Raw genomic sequence first — 9322 nt, forward strand, 5'->3', positions numbered from 1 at the left:
ATTCATCCTTACATCTCGTTATGCTTAGTAGCATTTTTTTAAAAGCAATACCCAAAAAAATATTGATTTTTCTTGGAACACTTTTCCTCTTAATAATGATGGTAGCAATTCTTATTTGCATATTTGTTGTTATGCTTATGATTTCATATGCAAAACTACATTCTTCTCTTTTGATGGATTGGTTTCATCCAACATGTTGTTCAATACATCTCTTCAAATCGTTGAGACGATTGTTTTTCTATGAAAATCCCATATTGTAATGTTATGATTGAATTTGAGCTTCCATTTATAGATTTTTATTATGTTTCTTTGAAGAATGCAGTTAATATGTAGGTTAGAACTATTTCTATTGTGTAAATTCTATTCATCACATATTTTCTAGTTTATTTCTTTGGTTTATTAAAATACAAATTTTCTTGTTGTATCCATTTACATAGAGTAATATGGTTTTCTTTTCTCTTTTTTTTTGGAACGACGAGTAGATAGGTAAGTTATTGAACCCAAGAGTTATATCTTTTAATTACAAGAGTTTCTTAATTTGATATTTTTCAAATACCAAAACTTGTGGGTAAGTTTTGTAACTCTTGAAAACTTTTGGTTTTTCATAACTAATGAGTTAATGTGGTTTTTATGAAAAAAAAATCATGTTTCATACTTGAGGACAAGTTATAAAAGACTTTAAGAAAATTTAAATCAATATTTTAACAAATAAAAAGTTTCATATAATTTTTCTATGATCTAGTTAAACTCATAAGTCAAGACAACTCATATCAACAATTTACAAGAAATAAGCCTATCATATAAACTAATACAAATCTTGTAATTTTCACAATTATCTTTTGATTGGAAGAGGATCATCATTATTAAATCAGAAAATACAATTTTTATGATTACAAAATAGTTTTTGGTAATGATCCTAGTCCAATCTTTGGCCAAAAACTCGAAATTCTGCAACCTCAAGCACCAACTCGATGAGTGCATGAACCTGATTTGTCGAGTTGCCCTTTTACTGAGTGAACTCGTCGAATCAACTAGTGGATCCGGCGAGTTCATCAGTCAGAGGCCAGAAAATTGATTTTTTCCAACTTTGAGAATTAATAAGCATCAAATATAATAGAAAACAATCCTAGTCTCTAATACCACTATTGTGTTTTGTATAATAAAACATCCTATAGTGCACATATAATCCTAAATGCGTTGGATCTTTGTTTTCTCTAATTATACATGCAATATTGATTCCAAAGCATGAACCCTTCAACTAGCATACAATTAACATAAACAACATAGAATTCAATTATAAAATTACCTCTTTGTTGTAGCTTGTAGTTTTGGCCTTTAAGAACTTAGCACTTCAAATGTGATACCTTAAATTGTTCAAAAAAAACCATAAACAAATGGAGGACTTTTGAGAGAGGCTACTAGCACACAAAACCGGTTATCACTCTTCTTAGAATGCATTGGGGCTGATTTTGGTGACTATGGGTTCCTTTTATAGTGTGGCAAAGTCTAGGGTTACATCCATGCAAACCCTAATGCACATGACGCTTCATATTACTTAGGCTCCATGGGTTAAACGTCCATGGATGATCCATGTTGGCTAAGCCCTTCCTAAATAACCATGGATCATTGACCCATACTATAAGAATCATTGATTTACTTAATCAATACCCGTATATTTAATTAGTCTTTTTGATCACTAAATTAATTCCAAATTAATTTTTTTATCAATACTAATTAATTAACATGATTTTATATTAATATATTAGAACTTATAATATATTAACAAATCATAAATAACCTCTTCTCAAAAGTTCATCCTATCAAATTGCTCTGGTGAAGGCAACCCAAATAGAACATGTTACTCTCGGGTCAAGTACATACCAATTATAATTATGGTATTAGACACCTAATCCAACAAGTTCCCCCTCGATTTGAGAGCAACAACATCGTGAATTACCATGGTTCAATTTAAATCATTCTCTTCAAGCTACTTGATTTATACTAAAATATGGATTTATAACTTATATTGTGTTGCAAGAGGTAGAGTCTCTGATTCAACCTTTTTACAAAACATAAAAGAACAATGATGGCGTAACATCACTTGAATTATTCATTTAAAGCCACAAAGATCTAGTGTCAAAAGGTGGGGAGTGGATGAAAGAAACGTCTGGTCAATTCATGGTGGTTGGTGCACTTATAGCCACCATCTTGTTTGCAGTTGTTTTTACAATCCAGGTTGTTACAACCAAAATGGTCTTCCAATATACCCTCCCAAAAGGACTCTTCATATCATTTGCCATAATGCATGCCGTTTCTTTAGTTTTATCTTCGACTTTAATCTTTGGGTTCTTATTCATCCTTACATCTCGTTATGCTTAGTAGCATTTTTTTAAAAGCAATACCCAAAAAAATATTGATTTTTCTTGGAACACTTTTCCTCTTAATAATGATGGTAGCAATTCTTATTTGCATATTTGTTGTTATGCTTATGATTTCATATGCAAAACTACATTCTTCTCTTTTGATGGATTGGTTTCATCCAACATGTTGTTCAATACATCTCTTCAAATCGTTGAGACGATTGTTTTTCTATGAAAATCCCATATTGTAATGTTATGATTGAATTTGAGCTTCCATTTATAGATTTTGATTATGTTTCTTTGAAGAATGCAGTTAATATGTAGGTTAGAACTATTTCTATTGTGTAAATTCTATTCATCACATATTTTCTAGTTTATTTCTTTGGTTTATTAAAATACAAATTTTCTTGTTGTATCCATTTACATAGAGTAATATGGTTTTCTTTTCTCTTTTTTTTTTGGATCGACGAGTAGATAGGTAAGTTATTGAACCCAAGAGTTATATCTTTTAATTAAAAGAGTTTCTTAATTTGATATTTTTCAAATACCAAAACTTGTGGGTAAGTTTTGTAACTCTTGAAAACTTTTGGTTTTTCATAACTAATGAGTTAATGTGGTTTTTATGAAAAAAAATCATGTTCCATACTTGAGGACAAGTTATAAAAGACTTTAAGAAAATTTAAATCCATATTTTAACAAATAAAAAGTTTCATATAATTTTTCTATGATCTAGTTAAACTCATAAGTCAAGACAACTCATATCAACAATTTACAAGAAATAAGCCTATCATATAAACTAATACAAATCTTGTAATTTTCACAATTATCTTTTGATTGGAAGAGGATCATCATTATTAAATCAGAAAATACAATTTTTATGATTACAAAATAGTTTTTGGTAATGATCCTAGTCCAATCTTTGGCCAAAAACTCGAAATTTTCAACCTCAAGCACCAACTCGATGAGTGCATGAACCTGATTTGTCGAGTTGCCCTTTTACTGAGTGAACTCGTCGAATCAGCTAGTGGATCCAGCGAGTTCATCAGTCAGAGGCCAGAAAATTGATTTTTTCCAACTTTGAAAATTAATAAGCATCAAATATAATAGAAAACAATCCTAGTCTCTAATACCACTATTGTGTTTTGTATAATAAAACATCCTATAGTGCACATATAATCCTAAATGCGTTGGATCTTTGTTTTCTCTAATTATACATGCAATATTGATTCCAAAGCATGAACCCTACAACTAGCATACAATTAACATAAACAACATAGAATTCAATTATAAAATTACCTCTTTGTTGTAGCTTGTAGTTTTGGCCTTTAAGAACTTAGCACCTCAAATGTGATACCTTAAATTGTTCAAAAAAAACCATAAACAAATGGAGGACTTTTGAGAGAGGCTACTAGCACACAAAACCGGTTATCACTCTTCTTAGAATGCATTGGGGCTGATTTTGGTGACTATGGGTTCCTTTTATAGTGTGGCAAAGTCTAGGGTTACATCCATGCAAACCCTAATGCACATGACGCTTCATATTACTTAGGCTCCATGGGTTAAACCTCCATGGATGATCCATGTTGGTTTAGCCCTTCCTAAATAACCATGGATCATTGACCCATACTATAAGAATCATTGATTTACTTAATCAATACCCGTATATTTAATTAGTCTTTTTGATCACTAAATTAATTCCAAATTAATTTTTTTATCAATACTAATTAATTAACATGATTTTATATTAATATATTAGAACTTATAATATATTAACAAATCATAAATAACCTCTTCTCAAAAGTTCATCCTATCAAATTGCTCTGGTGAAGGCAACCCAAATAGAACATGCTACTCTCGGGTCAAGTACATACCAATTATAATTATGGTATTAGACACCTAATCCAACAAGTTCCCCCTCGATTTGAGAGCAACAACATCGTGAATTACCATGGTTCAATTTAAATCATTCTCTTCAAGCTACTTGATTTATACTAAAATATGGATTTATAACTTATATTGTGTTGCAAGAGGTAGAGTCTGTGATTCAACCTTTTTACAAAACATAAAAGAACAATGATGGCGTAACATCACTTGAATTATTCATTTAAAGCCACAAAGATCTAGTGTCAAAAGGTGGGGAGTGGATGAAAGAAACGTCTGGTCAATTCATGGTGGTTGGTGCACTTATAGCCACCATCTTGTTTGCAGTTGTTTTTACAATCCAGGTTGTTACAACCAAAATGGTCTTCCAATATACCCTCCCAAAAGGACTCTTCATATCATTTGCCATAATGCATGCCGTTTCTTTAGTTTTATCTTCGACTTTAATCTTTGGGTTCTTATTCATCCTTACATCTCGTTATGCTTAGTAGCATTTTTTTAAAAGAAATACCCAAAAAAATATTGATTTTTCTTGGAACACTTTTCCTCTTAATAATGATGGTAGCAATTCTTATTTGCATATTTGTTGTTATGCTTATGATTTCATATGCAAAACTACATTCTTCTCTTTTGATGGATTGGTTTCATCCAACATGTTGTTCAATACATCTCTTCAAATCGTTGAGACGATTGTTTTTCTATGAAAATCCCATATTGTAATGTTATGATTGAATTTGAGCTTCCATTTATAGATTTTGATTATGTTTCTTTGAAGAATGCAGTTAATATGTAGGTTAGAACTATTTCTATTGTGTAAATTCTATTCATCACATATTTTCTAGTTTATTTCTTTGGTTTATTAAAATACAAATTTTCTTGTTGTATCCATTTACATAGAGTAATATGGTTTTCTTTTCTCTTTTTTTTTGGATCGACGAGTAGATAGGTAAGTTATTGAACCCAAGAGTTATATCTTTTAATTACAAGAGTTTCTTAATTTGATATTTTTCAAATACCAAAACTTGTGGGTAAGTTTTGTAACTCTTGAAAACTTTTGGTTTTTCATAACTAATGAGTTAATGTGGTTTTTATGAAAAAAAATCATGTTCCATACTTGAGGACAAGTTATAAAAGACTTTAAGAAAATTTAAATCAATATTTTAACAAATAAAAAGTTTCATATAATTTTTCTATGATCTAGTTAAACTCATAAGTCAAGACAACTCATATCAACAATTTACAAGAAATAAGCCTATCATATAAACTAATACAAATCTTGTAATTTTCACAATTATCTTTTGATTGGAAGAGGATCATCATTATTAAATCAGAAAATACAATTTTTATGATTACAAAATAGTTTTTGGTAATGATCCTAGTCCAATCTTTGGCCAAAAACTCGAAATTTTCAACCTCAAGCACCAACTCGATGAGTGCATGAACCTGATTTGTCGAGTTGCCCTTTTACTGAGTGAACTCGTCGAATCAGCTAGTGGATCCGGCGAGTTCATCAGTCAGAGGCCAGAAAATTGATTTTTTCCAACTTTGAAAATTAATAAGCATCAAATATAATAGAAAACAATCCTAGTCTCTAATACCACTATTGTGTTTTGTATAATAAAACATCCTATAGTGCACATATAATCCTAAATGCGTTGGATCTTTGTTTTCTCTAATTATACATGCAATATTGATTCCAAAGCATGAACCCTACAACTAGCATACAATTAACATAAACAACATAGAATTCAATTATAAAATTACCTCTTTGTTGTAGCTTGTAGTTTTGGCCTTTAAGAACTTAGCACCTCAAATGTGATACCTTAAATTGTTCAAAAAAAACCATAAACAAATGGAGGACTTTTGAGAGAGGCTACTAGCACACAAAACCGGTTATCACTCTTCTTAGAATGCATTGGGGCTGATTTTGGTGACTATGGGTTCCTTTTATAGTGTGGCAAAGTCTAGGGTTACATCCATGCAAACCCTAATGCACATGACGCTTCATATTACTTAGGCTCCATGGGTTAAACCTCCATGGATGATCCATGTTGGTTTAGCCCTTCCTAAATAACCATGGATCATTGACCCATACTATAAGAATCATTGATTTACTTAATCAATACCCGTATATTTAATTAGTCTTTTTGATCACTAAATTAATTCCAAATTAATTTTTTTATCAATACTAATTAATTAACATGATTTTATATTAATATATTAGAACTTATAATATATTAACAAATCATAAATAACCTCTTCTCAAAAGTTCATCCTATCAAATTGCTCTGGTGAAGGCAACCCAAATAGAACATGCTACTCTCGGGTCAAGTACATACCAATTATAATTATGGTATTAGACACCTAATCCAACAAGTTCCCCCTCGATTTGAGAGCAACAACATCGTGAATTACCATGGTTCAATTTAAATCATTCTCTTCAAGCTACTTGATTTATACTAAAATATGGATTTATAACTTATATTGTGTTGCAAGAGGTAGAGTCTGTGATTCAACCTTTTTACAAAACATAAAAGAACAATGATGGCGTAACATCACTTGAATTATTCATTTAAAGCCACAAAGATCTAGTGTCAAAAGGTGGGGAGTGGATGAAAGAAACGTCTGGTCAATTCATGGTGGTTGGTGCACTTATAGCCACCATCTTGTTTGCAGTTGTTTTTACAATCCAGGTTGTTACAACCAAAATGGTCTTCCAATATACCCTCCCAAAAGGACTCTTCATATCATTTGCCATAATGCATGCCGTTTCTTTAGTTTTATCTTCGACTTTAATCTTTGGGTTCTTATTCATCCTTACATCTCGTTATGCTTAGTAGCATTTTTTTAAAAGAAATACCCAAAAAAATATTGATTTTTCTTGGAACACTTTTCCTCTTAATAATGATGGTAGCAATTCTTATTTGCATATTTGTTGTTATGCTTATGATTTCATATGCAAAACTACATTCTTCTCTTTTGATGGATTGGTTTCATCCAACATGTTGTTCAATACATCTCTTCAAATCGTTGAGACGATTGTTTTTCTATGAAAATCCCATATTGTAATGTTATGATTGAATTTGAGCTTCCATTTATAGATTTTGATTATGTTTCTTTGAAGAATGCAGTTAATATGTAGGTTAGAACTATTTCTATTGTGTAAATTCTATTCATCACATATTTTCTAGTTTATTTCTTTGGTTTATTAAAATACAAATTTTCTTGTTGTATCCATTTACATAGAGTAATATGGTTTTCTTTTCTCTTTTTTTTTGGATCGACGAGTAGATAGGTAAGTTATTGAACCCAAGAGTTATATCTTTTAATTACAAGAGTTTCTTAATTTGATATTTTTCAAATACCAAAACTTGTGGGTAAGTTTTGTAACTCTTGAAAACTTTTGGTTTTTCATAACTAATGAGTTAATGTGGTTTTTATGAAAAAAAATCATGTTCCATACTTGAGGACAAGTTATAAAAGACTTTAAGAAAATTTAAATCAATATTTTAACAAATAAAAAGTTTCATATAATTTTTCTATGATCTAGTTAAACTCATAAGTCAAGACAACTCATATCAACAATTTACAAGAAATAAGCCTATCATATAAACTAATACAAATCTTGTAATTTTCACAATTATCTTTTGATTGGAAGAGGATCATCATTATTAAATCAGAAAATACAATTTTTATGATTACAAAATAGTTTTTGGTAATGATCCTAGTCCAATCTTTGGCCAAAAACTCGAAATTTTCAACCTCAAGCACCAACTCGATGAGTGCATGAACCTGATTTGTCGAGTTGCCCTTTTACTGAGTGAACTCGTCGAATCAGCTAGTGGATCCGGCGAGTTCATCAGTCAGAGGCCAGAAAATTGATTTTTTCCAACTTTGAAAATTAATAAGCATCAAATATAATAGAAAACAATCCTAGTCTCTAATACCACTATTGTGTTTTGTATAATAAAACATCCTATAGTGCACATATAATCCTAAATGCGTTGGATCTTTGTTTTCTCTAATTATACATGCAATATTGATTCCAAAGCATGAACCCTACAACTAGCATACAATTAACATAAACAACATAGAATTCAATTATAAAATTACCTCTTTGTTGTAGCTTGTAGTTTTGGCCTTTAAGAACTTAGCACCTCAAATGTGATACCTTAAATTGTTCAAAAAAAACCATAAACAAATGGAGGACTTTTGAGAGAGGCTACTAGCACACAAAACCGGTTATCACTCTTCTTAGAATGCATTGGGGCTGATTTTGGTGACTATGGGTTCCTTTTATAGTGTGGCAAAGTCTAGGGTTACATCCATGCAAACCCTAATGCACATGACGCTTCATATTACTTAGGCTCCATGGGTTAAACCTCCATGGATGATCCATGTTGGTTTAGCCCTTCCTAAATAACCATGGATCATTGACCCATACTATAAGAATCATTGATTTACTTAATCAATACCCGTATATTTAATTAGTCTTTTTGATCACTAAATTAATTCCAAATTAATTTTTTTATCAATACTAATTAATTAACATGATTTTATATTAATATATTAGAACTTATAATATATTAACAAATCATAAATAACCTCTTCTCAAAAGTTCATCCTATCAAATTGCTCTGGTGAAGGCAACCCAAATAGAACATGCTACTCTCGGGTCAAGTACATACCAATTATAATTATGGTATTAGACACCTAATCCAACAAGTTCCCCCTCGATTTGAGAGCAACAACATCGTGAATTACCATGGTTCAATTTAAATCATTCTCTTCAAGCTACTTGATTTATACTAAAATATGGATTTATAACTTATATTGTGTTGCAAGAGGTAGAGTCTGTGATTCAACCTTTTTACAAAACATAAAAGAACAATGATGGCGTAACATCACTTGAATTATTCATTTAAAGCCACAAAGATCTAGTGTCAAAAGGTGGGGAGTGGATGAAAGAAACGTCTGGTCAATTCATGGTGGTTGGTGCACTTATAGCCACCATCTTGTTTGCAGTTGTTTTTACAATCCAGGTTGTTACAACCAAAATGGTCTTCCAATATACCCTCCCA

Source organism: Lactuca serriola, chromosome 1, assembly GCF_051521515.1.
Source record: "Lactuca serriola cultivar US96UC23 chromosome 1, Lser_US96UC23_V15, whole genome shotgun sequence".
NCBI classification, from domain to species: domain Eukaryota; kingdom Viridiplantae; phylum Streptophyta; class Magnoliopsida; order Asterales; family Asteraceae; genus Lactuca; species Lactuca serriola.